At 41.6% G+C, this 16968-nt stretch overlaps 1 protein-coding gene and 1 long non-coding RNA gene across 3 annotated transcripts in view; both read right to left on the bottom strand.

The window, feature by feature from the left end:
• LOC124177782 overlaps positions 1 to 6217 on the bottom strand; it is a 53083-nt gene extending 46866 nt beyond the window's left edge. The window contains exon 1 of one of the 2 annotated variants that reach the window (XM_046560583.1): positions 6127 to 6217. The gene's annotated coding sequence lies outside the window, so the exon portion shown is untranslated. Of the gene's footprint in view, positions 1 to 974; positions 1595 to 6126 lie in introns of those variants that run through there. The other variant, XM_046560582.1, reaches the window with a different exon arrangement.
• An 8609-nt stretch (positions 6218 to 14826) lies between these two features.
• The window catches only part of LOC124177227, a 32106-nt gene continuing 29964 nt past the window's right edge, over positions 14827 to 16968 (bottom strand). Inside the window, exon 5 of the long non-coding RNA XR_006869554.1 lies at positions 14827 to 14978. This is a non-coding gene — a long non-coding RNA (uncharacterized LOC124177227). The remainder of the gene's footprint in view (positions 14979 to 16968) is intronic.

Below are 16968 nucleotides of genomic sequence, written 5' to 3'. Positions count from 1 at the left end.
ATCAAAGTACCGTAGGTCAATTTCTTTCTATTGCAGACAATTTGTTTCTCAGGAATTCGAAGCAAACTGAGGATGATCCGAAGTTGGAACAGCGAAATTTTCACCACTTTTACCGATCGCAGATGAAGACTTTTACGCAATCTTACGCTCGGAGCGATCGTTCGACTGCAGGAATATTTCCCGAGATACTCGAGTTCTCGGAACTTGTCCGACCAACAAGGCAGCCGCAGGTGATTCCACGATTTCGCAAAGTGGATGACGATATAACCGCAATTTGCGAAAATGCGTAACGCCGATGTAACAAAGGTTGCGCCGATCAATTTCGCGAATACCTCAGCGACCGGGGAAGATTAACGAATACACGTACAAACGCTCCCAGCCATCGACAAGTCACTGGAAATTTGCATAATACCGCAATGAAGGAAAATCGGAAAAATGAATAGCCGATTAGCGCGAAATCGGCCCGAATTGCTTCAATGAAACAATTACGCACGACTTCCTCTTACCGCATTAGCGGAGCGGTATCCGCACTGTTTGCGGTTAAAAAACAAATGTGGCGAGCGTAGTTGAGAATGGACGGAAAAAGATGCAGGGAGAAAGACTGCGGTGAGTGTAAATAGGGTTTTCCTTGTACCGACGTTTACGGAAAGCCATAAACTGCATTTTTACGAGCCTGTGGCTGTCAGCCGTCGAGGCAACCCGAGCACGAACGCTTCTGACGTAATAAATCGGCATTGCGCGTCAATTATCCGTATGAAAAGTTGGCCATATTAGTATAACCGTTTCCAGGCAAACCCCAATTAAAAAAGTCTCCGCGAGTATTTACAATTCGATCCGTTACACGAACGGCACTCTCTTCATTTACGAAGCTCCAGGTACCGGTGCCATCACCGTTCAAGTAAAACAATTTCATTATTGGCATTTATTTGGGATTTTGATTTTACACCGCAATTTCATTCCTTTCATTCCATTACCTTGATATCTCTCACATCCTTGATAAAAGTGTATATTGCAGTCATTCGTAGCACGCATTACTAATTATTATATGTTTTAACGATCAAGAATCCTCATTCGTGCACTTGTACCTTTACATTTGTTTATCAACCACTCCGAAACGTACGAACGTGATGAAACGAACTCAAATGAAAGAAAGCAAAAAATAACGAAAATAAAAGAAACAACAACGCAGGTACGACAATTAACTTGACTATTTAAACGCGTGTCCGATTAAAAATTTCCAATTAATCAAACTGCACAAATACAATTCAATAATAATATCTCCGTAAGATCCTCGGTTGATACAGAAAATTGTGATACAATTTTCCCCACGACGTTCGTTATTTTATTTTATTTTCTATTCATTTTATCAGAAGTAAAGTAATTTCACGCACGACCCGTCAAACCGTCTACAATTAATTCGGATTTTAGGAGCACATCAACGTCGAGCTGCTAATTATTCCGGGCGATTTAATTCATCAGCGAGGGACTTTCGAGCACCACCGCGGCACTTGATAAGCGCACGTCAAGCGTGAGTTTTCCTCGTCGGGGAAAGCGCGTGTTGGACCGCGACGTCGGGCGCCTCGACGCCCGGGACGAGATTGTGCGACTGAGCTTAGAAGCCGCGCGTCGCCGTGACTACTTCCACTCCCCCTCCCTCCCCCCCCCCCCTCCCTTACTCTCCTACACGTTTCAACGAGCCGAAGCGTGATGTTCGTAGTCACGTGTGCTGCACGCATATTCAACGCGTGTACTCTTACGCGTGACTGCGTTAAATCAACGACGACTGGGAAATCACGGGGATTAGTTCAATTCGATGACGTTGATATTCGGAGTGATTTCTCTGTGACTTTTATCCCCTGATTTTAGGGGATTTCCAGCCTGACGAGTCATTTCCATGTATTTACGACGTTATCCGTGATTTCCGGGTTCGATGGAATCACAGGAAATCAGAAGAAATCAATGGATATTCATCGCGGGGAAAACTTATTCTATGGAGCAGCAAATTTTAGTGTCCGATGCATATTGAGAAAAGTAGAATCTTAGCTTTTGAATCAAAGATTTTGCAAGTTAATCGACTGCAGTTTCCAATGCGGTAAACCCGTTAATTAAACTCCGAAAAAGCAAAATTCTAGCGTTTGTAACAAATGTTTGTGCGGAATAATTGATTACCGCGATGAAAATGTGTTAACAAATAGAAAATCAACGAATGTGCTCGATAAGAGAAAAGTTAATAGGATGTCAATATTTGCACGATGATGCTCATGATTTTAATCGGTTCGATTGAACTCCAGTTATCCTTTGACACTGTGATTTTCAACATTTGAATTTGTGACTTGCTTCACCGGATAATCTCATCATATGTACTTAGGCAGGAAAATTGAGGTGCGAGTCCGTGATGTAAAAAGTTGCACAAAACAAACGATGCAAACTTTGTTTTGGGAACTGTTTAACTTAAAATGGAAACTAATTGTTAGTAATCAAATTTACTCCAAAAATAGTAGTCCTTACTATTTTTCTATAATTTTAATTTGAACGAAAGGAAAATATGAAATCTGCCGACTCAAAATTTCTGTCAACCGATAATAAGCATAACTGTGGGCGCAAACAATTATTGTTTCGGTAGATCAGAAAAAAATAAACGTATGGTTATGTTATCTAGTCACGACTGGAGATACGGAATGTAAAAAAAGAAAACGTGGTTACAATCAACTAACTGATCAATGAATCAAAATTAGCTGATCCGGGTGTTCCTTTTGGAGCAGGTATAAGAAACTCGCTTAATTGGATGCAGGAATTGACGGAGTAGCCAATCATCTATGCATGTCGTCGGCAATTAAGAAAAATGAGACAAACGACTGTGTCTCGATTATTATTTAATATACATATTAATTACATCGTGCAAAAAAACATGTCAGACATTTTTTCTATAAACAACGAATGGCCATACATTATTTTTTAGAAAATGCTATTCGAGTCTCTTGTCAACCGGAATACCAAAAGTTCAAGAGCTCACAATATCACACCTTGTAAGATATTCAAACTTTGAAATTCCTACAAACTACAAAATAAACATAAGTTAACGTCTTAATAGGTTTTTGTCGAACCGTTTTGGAATTATGCCAGATTTCGAACCGTCTAAGCGACTCATCATCTTGCCTATAAATTACAAAAATCCAGGTTCAGTTAATTTCTCGAAAAATCGTTCAATAAATTACGTACTGAATTATTCCAACAACCGCATGATGAGTCTATCGGTAAGTTTTGAAACTATTCGAAGTTCCGTAAATCCTTGGTGTACAAGTTTTGTTCAGTAAAACTCGTCGGCCACTTTTGCTTACCGTTTAACATTCGATCGTCGCGATTAAAACAGATGGACGATCTCTGAGAGTACATGATTTTTTGTCCAAAGAACTCGGCAGGGTTTTGAAGAATTTGTACCGCCAAATTCGCAAGGTGAGTTTCAAACAAAGTCTCTCTGTGTCCGAGATGTGGCGTAAGTACCGGAGGACTGAAATCCGTGACGGATTATCAGATAAGTCGATTGGAGCGACCGCATCCTTTTGCGCCTTCTGCATCCGAGCTCCACCAGCTGTCGGATACCGAAACGAAGCGAAGCGTGTCGGTCCCTGACCTGACACACCGCGTCGAAATGCAAAGCTCAGATATAATGACACATTTCAACATAGTCCAGGCTCGTGCCTGCGGGATAATCTGCACTCGGCGAGTAGAGGTGTAATCAACGAGACGATACAACAATGTACCCAGCCTTACCCCCGATCACTGACATTATTATTCCGTTCTTACATTTCTCCATTAATTGTCAGGAATTATGGGACGGATCGACCACCGTTAATTAGAGAATACCTGCAGACCTCTGGTACGTAGCTCTGTTATTACAGGATTAAACGTGCAGGCGCGTCTAGCTGCAGTCCCCTTGTTTTCGGACGAGTGGGACTCACGGAGAACAAATCGTAAGTTAGGTAAAGAGAAATGACCATCAGCCAAGCCCTTGAATTTCCCGTTCTCACACGCTGCACGTTCCAAGGCCATAGTGGGAAAAAAGAATAATATCTAATTCGAATTTCGAAGTGGAAATTCGGATTCGTGATTAAAGCTTTTAAAGCCCTCGGATACCATATTACATGAAAATATGACGGTTGTTTTTAATTTAAATCACTATAATGGATCCACCGTTGCAAATTTTGGAAGTCTGACCTTGAGTTCCTTATCATTGACTCAAAAACCTACGCCTACCAATTTGTAGCCAAATCCGAATATTTTAAAATTTTTTTAGATTTTTAGAAAATAAATTTATACAATTAGGTACGGTACAACAAATGCTTGTCAACAATTGAATTTGCGGGTTATAATTATGCTGTGATTCAAGACTTTTTTTCATGTATTTCAGAGAATTTTTGAGAATCAGATCAATGAGCAAAATGAACTGTAAAATATTACAATAACGTCAAACACACCAGTCATTGTAAATTATTATGAACATTGGAAATTTTATATCTCTTCTCAAACTGTCAAAATTTTATTATCCGTTACTCGAATTTTCGTATTCCATACAAAAAATATACTACACTATCGCAGATACTCGATACAATCAAATTTTCAAAGATCCTACACCAATCGATATAAATTTTACAGAAACATGTACGGGATCAAGTTTGTAAAAAAAATTACATATCAGCTTATGACGCACAAAATTGCGCGTAATTGTGTGGGAAATTTTCAACAGAGTACAAGCTTTTTTCCTGATACTCCGAAGGACCAAGAACACAGTTGAGATCAGTGACCAAATAATTTTTTCGCAAAACAATAACGACTAAACCTGTATTTTCTTGGCGATCCTCTCAATTCACGAAAATCTCGATATTTTTTTCCGAGACAAGAAGAATCGTTCTTATTCTCAATGTATCTGCCGAGCTCTACGACAAAGGGGTAAAATAGCTTGTAAAAACGAAAAGCCCTGTATTGTCTTCAATCGGGTCGCTGTAGAAGGCAGACCTGCATATAATATCGGAACTTATCGTTCTCTAAAAGCCGATGACGGCACAAATATCCGACCGGGCATTACTTGAGAGTAACGACTTTACTCGCTGGTATTACTTTAGGGCTGTGAAACCCGAGCCGGACAATCACTCCCCGCGATCTTGAAATTGAAGTAGCTTTCAATTCCCGGTCGTGGAATTTTTTAGAAGCCGATACACGATAAGTCTTTTCCTTTGGCGCGGATATATACATAAATATATCTATATACGTGTGTGTGTGTGTGTGTGTGTAAGTATACATATACCGGTTTCAAATTTTTCACTCCAATTCAGGTGATTACGTAAAGTTACGCCGTGACCCCGCAAATATAGCATACCTACATATGCACACAGGGTAGGGTGTTTTGCTGGGAGGCGACATTATTTTTTGCTCCCTTCTAAACATTGCGACGCGTGCGAAACTTCCTCAGATACGGTATTTTAAAAGATCGGTCGAGGACGGAAATTTCGGTACCCTAACGACGAGCTACTTGACAGTTTACAGCGGTATAGGGAGAAAAAAAGAAAGGTAATAATAAAGGCGTTATTCGGTACGGCGAAATACTCCAAAGTTAAAGAACGACGCCGCGACGTTATACCGAGCAGCGATATTATTCCAGAGACATTAGGTGAGAAGGCAGGGTATAATGAAATTAGAAAAGATAGATGCAAGATAAAGAGATAGATAAAAGGTAATCGGAGAGAAAAGGTAACCGAGAAAATTTATAATCTAACCGATTTACCAATCACTAGAGAGAAGCGACAAATTATCAAATTCAGGCACAGCAAGGTACCGAATGATATTCCGATCAAACGTAAGCAAGAAATAGGAACACGCTGCTGTTCAGCGATATCGGTCAATTGGTCAATTAACTTCAAGCAAAATCACAGAAACATACAGTAGTCGCTACAAATTAAGCAACTAACAATAAGCAAACGCTAACCAGTCGCGAGGTTACTTGCGTTATTAGATACCGAGACCACGTGACTCGCGCAGAGTAAACGAGAGAAAGTAGAGAAAAGAATATAAACAAGATACGACGCAAGTAACTTCGTGGCTTCGCAAAATAACAAGGAAAACCTCACTTACGTGAATAGAAGATGAAGTAGCAACCAGGTATAGAACAGAATAGGAAGAGATCGTAAAGTGTGACGAGTCGAGCGATGCTCATCGCAATCCCGACCGATTTTCGACGTGCTGCGGTCACGTGATTCTCTCCTTATCCAGCACGATCGCTAATTGGTCCAGGCGGGTCACGTGATACGGGTCAACAGGCAAGACGGGCGGTAGTCCATCTTCTCCTTCCTAGTTGACATATATCGAATTATCGATCGGTCGAGCGATTTGTAGAGGTGTTGTGTTGAGGGTGGAAATGGTGGGGGGGGGGGGGGGGGTGCAACCCGCACGCTATAACGGCATGGATGCAGGGGTGGGGGTAGGAAATCAGAAAAACCGAAAATAAGAATGGCCAGAATTCCGAATATAATAAACTCGAATAACAAATATGAGAGAACAGATACTATCAGAAATTATAAGTCCCGAATGGTGCCCAATGAAAAGTTGCAGTTTACCTAAAATGTAAAGAAATTAAATATATATCGTTACCAAAAATTGATTTTTTGCTGGTTAGGTGAAACAATTTTATTTTGTGTAGGTAAGAAAAAAAATGAACAATCTGAAGAGGATTTTTCTTGATCATGTTAAAAGTATAAACGGAGTTTTTTGGTGTCGAGGGCTTAACGAGTGAATGAATGAATGAAATCGGGTTTTCTGACCTTTTATACCCACTCATTGGGTATAAATAATGACGTATGAGCATAACTTTGAACTTTCGGAATTATACTCTATCGACACTTTATTTTTCGAAATTCTGCTTTATCGTAATTTGAATTTTTGAAAGCTTGCATTTCGGAACTTTGAGCCGTCGGGTTTCCAACCATTCGAAACTCGATTGCATCGTGAAAGTTTGACTTCTTTACTTCAAGTTTCGCCGCAAAATAATTGGGAATTAGGCGTTTTCAGAACTTCAACCCCGCTTCTTCCAACAAACTTAACGACCACTCGGCTTTCGCCTTGACTTACGTCTCCAGATCACAAATGTACACAGTGTATAATTCTTCGACACCGTTGCCATTTTCTATGCATTTCAATTTCTGAGCCCCCCCCCCACTCATTATCATCGAAACGTCAATTCGTAATTTTTTCATTCATTCGACCGTCGATAGCGAAAGAACGTCATTGAAAAGGTAAGCAGCGCTGCTTCCAAACAAATGTACAATGCATATGAGTGCAGAACTCGCATCACCTTGCGCCAACTTAAGTCTTGCTCATATATATGTACATATACCGAAGTGGCGCGGCACCTGTCGTCGGCTACGACATATGGTGGACAAAACTACGTACGGTGTTGTACTTGGTTAAGTTTTATGTACGTTCCTGGCATAATAGCCACCCTGTAATGTGTTGAGAGGTATTATAATAGCGTTCTGTTTTACAGCTAATTGCGCAGCAAAAAGTGCTTTATGACGATCGCGAGCGTGCTTCGCGATACTTGGTGCGAGAAAACCGTACACAGACTCCTGCTTCTTACTTTTATTCATTGTATTTAGTAGGCAGAAGTGTAAGGCTTAAGGCATAATGTTGCGAGTAGCATCGTGAAATTCAGTGACATATCCGGTACAGGATCGTTTGGCTGAAGTTTTGATCGATCGAGCGAACCTACCTTAGAACCTTGATATGTAGGTGGTTTTTTATTATATTTCAAGAACAATTTCTTTTGCATAGATGCGGTGAAAGATGGATTTTGGTGAATATTACCTCACCATAAAGCAACATTGCGTGAATTTATTCCCCCTACAGCATACCAAAAGCGGGATTTTATCGAGAATCAACGCTACGTGACATCCAATCGCTACAAAATAGTCTATTCCAAACGATCATAAGTTCACATACGTCACGAAAGATGCATGAGCCATCAGACGAACTCCTGGAATGATTAGCGATTTTTAAAAAGTACTACATCCGAGCGTTAGAAGCTTAATTTGCACGCAACTAGTCAGAGGTTAAAGTGAATGCCAGCTGCCTAAGTGAAACTTAATTAAGTTGTAATGTTTATTTGAAAAAAAAATTCCGCAATCTGGCAGTGCATCGTAGCCATGAATGCGAATGCTTTGAGATAAGCGTATGCCGTTCGTACGAATATACGTATGCATTTAAGTATGTATAACCGTACCGTGATCCCGGCGAGTCTTAGCGGGCAACTAGAAACGTATGTAGTATGTATAAGGCTGTACGTTGTGCATGTGCTGAAGCAAAAGCCCCCAGGTATGCGATTCACGCTACGCGTAGCATTTCAATATTTACCATAATCAACCGTGAACGCAGAATCTCTGCGTCGAACGGTTCGCGGTGCAGGTTCATCAGCATCCAGAATCTGGACTCAAGAATTCGTGCGATCATGCGCTCGCGTCTTCCTGGGCCGAAGATCAAATCATCCGAGAGAATCAAAAGACCCGGCCGACGACGAGGGAAGATAAACCTGTGGTGGTCACTGTACTAATTTCACTTTTAGATCTTTCCGATCGCTCGATTCGTGACTGAAAGTCTGAATCTGAGCAAGTTTTTACTTTTGATACTTGGTGCACCATGTTGTTTGAAAATTAGCATTTACCAAGATCTCGAAGCGTTTCTGTACCATTTGCAACCGTAGCTTCAGATCACACTTAATGAATATGACCACAACTAGCGCTAAAGTGACCATAACCGGTAAAATCTACCCTAACCACATTGTTCGACCTCGATGTGAGACGAACCTCAAAATTGTTCGCACGCTCCAGTGAAGGAATATGCTGCATTTTTCAAATTACGATTTTCTACAGCCGCTGTCAGTCGTTCGCCGCCGATTAGTATGCGTCAAGGTGCGCGTTGTACGAAGATCTCGACATCTTTTGGAAATCGTTCTCATTTTTCCTGTTCGGCATTCGAGTTGTGAAGGAAGTAATTCGATACACACGTTTCCAGATTTCTCGTAGAAAAAAGGATTTCGAGATAGCATTGAAAGACTCGCACAGCTCACCCATCCATGGAACTGATACACACGTCGGCTGGCATACCGCACGTTTCTAAACTTGAACGCATGATCGTGTTACGTGCAAGGTGAAGCGGGAGCAATACCGCATGGAGCGACACGGAACAGATATAATGAATAAATGATTTATCCGACTTCCGCGTTACGGAGAGTGGTCATTAACGGAGTTCATTAATTGCTTCTGATGATTCCGCGATTCCAATTAAATCCCAGTGCGATTTAAAAAAGGTCTGCGGGTTCCCAAGCCAACAGTCTCCACCTCGATGACACAGTGGCCATTCGCCTGTGTGTCCCGGGTATATCTCATCACGTGGGAGTGTATTAATAACAATCGTTGACGAGCCGACCACGCGAGTGGAATTGGCAACAATGAGAGTACTTTAATCGGTGATCTTATCAACGGGTGCTTGATTGGACGCTCGAAGACAAGGAAATGGCCTTGAGAGACCGCAATGACAGCAGCCACCAGGACTTTTTCGATCGTCCCAACTCCTCGATCGACAGAAGCGTGGGCAGCGGGCAATCATCGCCCAGGTCCCTTGTGTGGCAATCAGCTCGCGAAGCTTACCTTCCTTGGAAAGGTAAAGCTCAGGTGGACACGCGCGTCGTGTCGATCAATGACGCTGCTTCGCGGAGAGGCTGTAAGAACTCGAAAAAGAAAGTCTCATCCCGGCGGAAAAATTCAGACGGGTTTTACTCTCTTCGCATCGTCACTGTAAATACGCGAATACTGTGAATATATCTCGAGACATTCAACAGGAATGGATAAGAAACTGTAACACGCGTTTTTGTTGGACAACTGCGGTCATTTTTAAGTGGCAATGGAGTCCAGAGCTGTCCAACTACGCATTCGACACTCTACGGTTACTGTGTGCAGTCAAAAAAGAAACAGGAAGTAATAAAATAATATAAAAGAGACGGTTGAATATATAGGAAAAGAAAATACGTGAAAAAAGGATCTTGGACACTGAGATTCGTTAAGCTTGTCCCATACATAACCTTACAAATCGAATGGTTTTGACTAGTTTAACTCTCAATGTGACGTAAAAAACTTTGCCGAAGTCAAGTTTGAAACAGGTGAACACGACATGATGCCTGGACATTGAACGTGGTGATTGTAGAAAGTTCTGTCAATCCTCTCACTTCTTTGGAAAATACTAACAACGTAACAGAGCTCAGCTGGTTAAATATTATTAAATGGTTCCCTGTGGAAATCAGACTGAAATTATTGAACGAAATCGATGCGTCGTACAAGGATTCGAGTCCCGTCGACTGGTTTACACATGTGCATAAATTTACTGGGGTTATTACATGACAACGATTGGAAATAAAATATAAGGTATGATGTATATTTAAATGAGCGAGCGCAGAGCACTCGGTCATAGTCTGCAACGGAGCCTCCGAACATGGCGAAAATGATTTAAAAATTGCGAAAACTTCATACAAACGACCGGGCACGTATAACTTTTGTGTCTTTAATGTGCTCTTTTAAGGATAAATGGGCTCCATCGTCTGAATCAAAAGTTAGGGAAAATAAAAAAACGTTCAAAAATTTTACAACGATATTATTTACGCCGACGATAGTGGACACAAATGTAAGAACATCTCTACTAAGTAATGAAGGTGAATTTTAGCAATTTTGAACAAGACAAGCCAAAGATAACAACGATTCGAGAAAAGGATTTACAAATAGAAAGTTCAAAATGATTAAGCTTTGGTGCTTTCGATACGATTATAATGATTTTAGGATCACATTCCTTACCGTAGAGATCTCTGAAGATTGATTAAAACATTTTTAATGCAAATAGTTGTCTCCGTATTGGTTAAAAATATATCTGTGCAGGTACGGTACAACAGATGTCACGGGGAATAATAACCTTCAAAACATTAGGATTGGATAGAAAAAAAAACCAGAGAGTTTTGTCGCGTTGAAAGTTCTTATTCTAAAACCTTTCTCAAGTTGTTGATATCTTAGATTGTGTTACTCGGATCCATTTCTATTACTCGGTGGGAACGTCGTTTCATTCGCGTTGACCATTTTTGGCAGAAATAAGATTGGTAGCAATTTTTCAAACGGTTTTTTTCTCCTTTCCAAACTTTTGATTCAGACGGTCCAGCCCATTCATCCTTAACCAAAGTCGACTGGCAAGGAGAAAGAGAGAAAAGAGGGGAGTAGCCTCTTGCGAGTTATTCGACCCTGCTCGTACAGCCATACCACTGCAACCTTCGTAAGCAGGTAACAATGCTGCATCTCGTAAAATCTCGAGACACTAGCAGTCGATTTCGCAAGCGAACGATGGTAGCGAGTCACAGAGTTTCGACAGAGCGTCTCGCTTTCGAACGAATGAATTTTTACCGGTACCACGGAGGCTTGTTTTCATTGGACATTAATCTTTGAATTTATGGCAAAAGGAAACCCCTTCGTAACGCCACTCGGAAATCGCTTATGGTATAGTGGAAGGAAAATAAAGAACGGAACGAATCGCGTTGTTACGTGGATGGAAAAACAATGGAAAATACAAGAATAAACTACTCCAAAGACGCTGAGCGTGCAGGTTCGTTATTCCTTGGGCTCTGATGTCCCGATATTTGCATCTCGGGAACGACGTTGCGGCGTAGTTGCATTCAAAACGTCGACTGCTTTGAATATCCCGACGTCCGCAGACCTAAGGGAACAATCGCACCGTCTGTGGGTGGGTAATTATACAGTCGCCGTAAAGAATCTCCTCCTTTTATTGCTGCGGCCAACGTCCGTGCCACCCGGGTGGTTCGAATTGCTGAGTTATTCGCCGATCCGGATCATTTTCAAGCTCGACCAGAGCTTCCGTCACACTGCAGAAGGCGACCCTTTCATCGCCCCCCGAAAGTATTTTACTGGTTGAATTATTCCACCGAATCTTGACCATATGAGGCGCGAACTCGAGACGCGTGTTTATCAACAATAAAATAGAGTCTTGCACCGACTTGCCCCTTTTAAGTCTTCATAAATATTTAGCTCCCAATTTCTCTTCGCGTCTGTTGCTGCACCGTCCATGTTCGGATCGTTGGGCAACCGCAGTTGAGTCAAGTGCATCGGACCGCGCGTGTTCATGTTTTCAGCGTATGAACCACGTCGTCTTTGGCTCGTGCTTTATCGACTACCATTTTAATCCTTGCTTCTCTCCTCGCCCCAACTCCTCATTTTGGTATTGATGTTCTGAAATGCATTTTCTTCTTTTCCGTTATTATAATCCGAGCATTCGCCATTATCATCCGCTTGCTATTTGACGTTACTCTTCTACCTTGGCCACTTAAGCACAGCAATATACATGCAGCGAGAGGTGGGCTTGACTCAAGAATAAATTAGCCTCGAGTAAAGATGAACAAGAGCTCTCTAGCTCAGTGTCAAAGATAGTAAGCACGGCTGCTTAAGTACACAGTATACAAGTGGTGACTCTACTTCACTTGCAGATCTTGAACAAAAGACGTGAGGAGATAAATTGTGGAAAGCAAAAAATAAAAACGTATCTTGACTTCTGTTGTTTTGTGCAATAACTGTGTAACGCAAGGCAGAAAGATTGTTTGACCACATCGCAGACCGGTGAGCCTCAAAAATCTTCCACGCGTTCGTCAACTGAATGGATATTTCAAATGGTTACGAGTTAAGTTGCTGATTTCTACCAACAAAGACTGGATTATCGACTACAGAAAAGGATCATCAACCGCTATACTCGTTCAAGTCTTTACACCCGTCGTGTGTCGTAACGCAGTGAAATGAGATCGTCGTTCAATTTCGTAACGGGAACTGGTTCGTACAATCGTCAGTGCTTCCTTTTGATTGAGTATTTTGATCGGCGTTTCAAGATACCTCTCACTGATACTCGGTTTGATCGCATTCTCGTTTGTCACCTCCGGTTGGGTGACAGGATGACGAATCGACCTGCTTTACGTCGAAGAATTTCGGAAGTCACGAGTTCTGATGGTCTTGCGCTTCGGCGAACGCTGATCAATCAAGCAATTATTGCAAGACAAATGCCGTAGAGGAATCTGAAAAGCGCCAAGTTCTCCAATTCAAACATTGTACCTACCGAGACGCACAAACGTGTACAACTTCTCTGCTCACTTCAACGTTGTAAAGTGACAATTGCACGTCTCATGGTTGTAGGTTTCTAGAAAATTATAGCGGAGGTACGAACATGAACCTGGTGTAGTGACTTGGACTCGGCACAATCGCACGAGCCCTCTGTTATGGCGGCTACGGAGTTACGTATTCAAAGTTCCCATAATTGTCCCATTCAGCAATGGGGTATTAATCACACTGGTAACTCAAACCATTCATTTTGTACCCCGAGTTCCCGGGTTACGACATTCGCGAGGATTATGGGTTCCGCGCATAACCTCTAGATTAGGTAAGTCCAGGACGAAATTGAAGGGGAAGGGAGGTCGGAAAAATTAATATATACCTCGATATATACACAGTGTAAAAAGAAAACCTGAAAAATACTGCTTTACTTCGTCATTCCAATAGCCTTGACTAGTGAGGAAACTGAAAGGAGTTTTTCAGTTCCCGGACGTAGCGAATGTTCACCACAAGTTAGGAATTGATTGTCTTTGCACCAGGCTTCCTGCGGATGCAAATGTTCCCGGTGAAGCAGTTATAACAAAATGGGGAGACTTGTTCCGCGTGCTCGGTCCGTCTGGTGACCAGACGGCGGTACAATCATACCTGATCTCCGTCTATCCGTGACCAGTAGCCCAGGCTCGACTTCGTTGGGGCAACATAATAAACTCGTATAAAATGGCAAATTATCTCTACAGGTCGGTATGTGTATGCATATCCGTGATCGATCCGTGACAAACGTGCCGTTAATGATTCTTGGTGCCTTACGGACCCGCTGTACTTTACTGTCTAGCAATGCAGAATGTTCTATACAGGCTCAAAGATTCGCAGGGCAAGATAATGACCCATGCAGGCAACAGGCACTATGAATTATACGATACGGATCGTGCGGAATAGTCGACTAGTAAAGATATTCACTTTCAAACCACCGCGGAATCTTCTTAATCAGTATCGTCAAGTCGCGATAAAAGCATGCCGAATCAAAGAAATATTGAAACAGCTGTTTAAAAAGTCAAACTGAAATTTCTTTCATGACTTTCCATTAAAGAACAGCCCATCACGGAACGAGATTAGAGTAACAATAACGATTTTAAACCGCGAAAATTCAGCTATATTAACCACTTTGGGGAGACCGCATTCTGACATAAGATATTGAATGCTATATAAAGGCATAGAATATCCTTTGGTCGATTTGTGACAAATTAGGACTTGTTTCTTTGTGACTTGATCCTCTAATACAGTTTTTTGACAACGTTGCTTTATGTTGGATTCGTATTGAGAGACGGAGCATACGAATGACGAGTGAAGAGTCTTAGAACACACGAGTATATTCACGTCATAAAGACAAGGATAGTTGTGCAATGGTAAGAAATACCAACAAACGCTGTATAGTGGTAACGCTCAATGGCCATACCATTCGACCTGCGCTATTCAGTTGTGCACATAGTGAAGCACTGGTGGTGCACTCTGTCGTTTTGCTGAAGATTAAGCAATACGACACAATTTCAAATTGAAAAGTTTAGTAGTTCAGAATCTAAAATGTTATCGTAATTCTCCTCACCGTTACAGAGTAATTGAAAAAAAATCCAAAACTTGCCTTGCAAATAGAAACTGCACGCACATGTATCCAAGGCGGCTCATGGTACTTTGTATCGCTTGATGTGGTTTTGGCCATTAGTTCAGTCATTTTCTGCGTTCCGCTTGAAGAGTGATCCTGACCACATCTTTTCTTTCGATAGCGGTAGAGATGCGTTCCTAAATCCAACAAAAATATATTCAGTCAGTTGGAGTATGGTATTTTGGTCGGAAATTGTTTAAAGATTAATGAAAATTAATGCACGAGACACCGACTAACGACAAGATTGCGTAGGATCAACGACCAGCCTAGACCTTCTAACCATAACCTACTGAATTTTTTAGAAACGTTCGAGTTATGAAAATGCCTTATTCAAATATTTTCTCGTAAGTAGGTATATTTATGAGCAACGTCCGACTGTAATATACCCAACTTTATTCGACGAGTGGGGTAATAATACATGTTTCCACGGAAACACAGTCTATTTTCAAAGTTAATGACCATAATTGTATCCTTGCTCTTGGCTGATCGCAGACAGTCAACTGCGCGCTGCTGTAAATATTATACGAGTATTTTAAAATAATAAATACCTAATGATACTTAATCATTTTTCACCTTACACCTGATCTGCGATCACTGGCCAATTCACTTTATTACCCATTTTCAAGTACTAAAGAAGATACTTATCAAAATTTCCATTTCCTTCGATTTTACTCGTAATTGACCAGCTCCTCCCATTATTCGTCCAATATTACAAGTTAAGTTATAACTTAACCCCTTGGCCTACGATTTAAGTTCCGATCGGGCGGGCTCATAATCCACGGCAAGGTTCGTCATACGTGTAAATACCACGGCTCTCACTCGTGATTCTGATGTTTGGACGAAGAGTTAAACGGAAGCATTTAAAAATATTCAAAGCTCATGATCATAAGTTAAATTCCTCTGTGTTATATCAATAATCCAAATCACCAAAAGCTTGGTCTAAGTAATGATTAAAAAAACACGTCCACTGTAAGTATACATTTTTTCCTAAAGTTGATGAAATTTTTGAGACAAGTGGAATGCAATCAGTGACTGAACGAAAGCCGTGATCAAACTTCATACGGTTGACACGTGTGACATCGGCACTTGCATGAGTTAAGACAATAAGACGACAAAGTAACGGTACAGAGTCTTCGTGTCACCCGGAAGGAGTAAAGCACCTGCATCCGTTTCGACCGTATACTGCATCAATCGAGAAAGATAGCGGTGTAACTTTTCGTATCAGCCTTCGGTGCTACGGAACCAGAGGCTAAAATTCGCATCTGGTCTGATCTAACTGCGTGTCGGCTTTCTCGACATAGAATGATCCGCTAATATCGTATGGTTTAATATTCCTTGACCGCTGCCGAATGAGCAAATGATGTGGCAGATTTGAGTTCCCAATAAAAGGCGTACGCGGTACGTGCCGCGAATGAAATGCCAATCGAATCGGCGTATCGTACCAACGAAAAATTTTCTGGAGTGTAATTGATTCGTAATAACTCCGACGAAAGGTATGAATCGTTATTTTACAAAGCGATATTAACCATACGCACGTACACAATCGCAGATTCGAAAGTGGTCAGATTTCTAGCGATATGACGGGGTTCTAATTGTAACAGCATGATACGGTAATTAAATGTGCGCCAGGTATCGGGCCCCGAGCCTTGGCCCGATGAGTATTGATCGAACAGTGATTGGGCCTGATTGCTGACCGGATATCAGGTAGTGCAAAAGCATCTTGATCAGTCCGAGATCTTCCGCCGTGCATACATTGATCGCTACCGCATGCATAAAGGAGTATATGTAGCTTCGTTTGGCTCACGATAGCGGCGTGGCTTTGTACCAGATAGGTGAGGCTTCAGGACTTCTCAGTCCCCCACGACGAAGCTTAAATCAATCAACGTAATTAACGCTCGCTTTGTACCGCTACGAAGGTTGAATTAGAATGGTCTTATTGCTCACGATTAGACTATGCAAACGACCCTCTGTGATACCGACACCGACGCCTATGGTATCAAGGGGGAAATTGTCTCTTCTTAATGGTGTCCGCGAGCATTTCTCTGTGACCTGATTCATCGTTTCCTGAATCACTTTAGCAATGTGTTCTTCTCAAATTTTTCGACCAAACTATTGAACGCCAGTGCA

This window comes from Neodiprion fabricii, chromosome 3 (genome assembly GCF_021155785.1).
Source record: "Neodiprion fabricii isolate iyNeoFabr1 chromosome 3, iyNeoFabr1.1, whole genome shotgun sequence".
Taxonomy (NCBI): Eukaryota; Metazoa; Arthropoda; class Insecta; order Hymenoptera; family Diprionidae; genus Neodiprion; species Neodiprion fabricii.
This window is presented reverse-complemented; position numbering and strand designations above follow the sequence as displayed.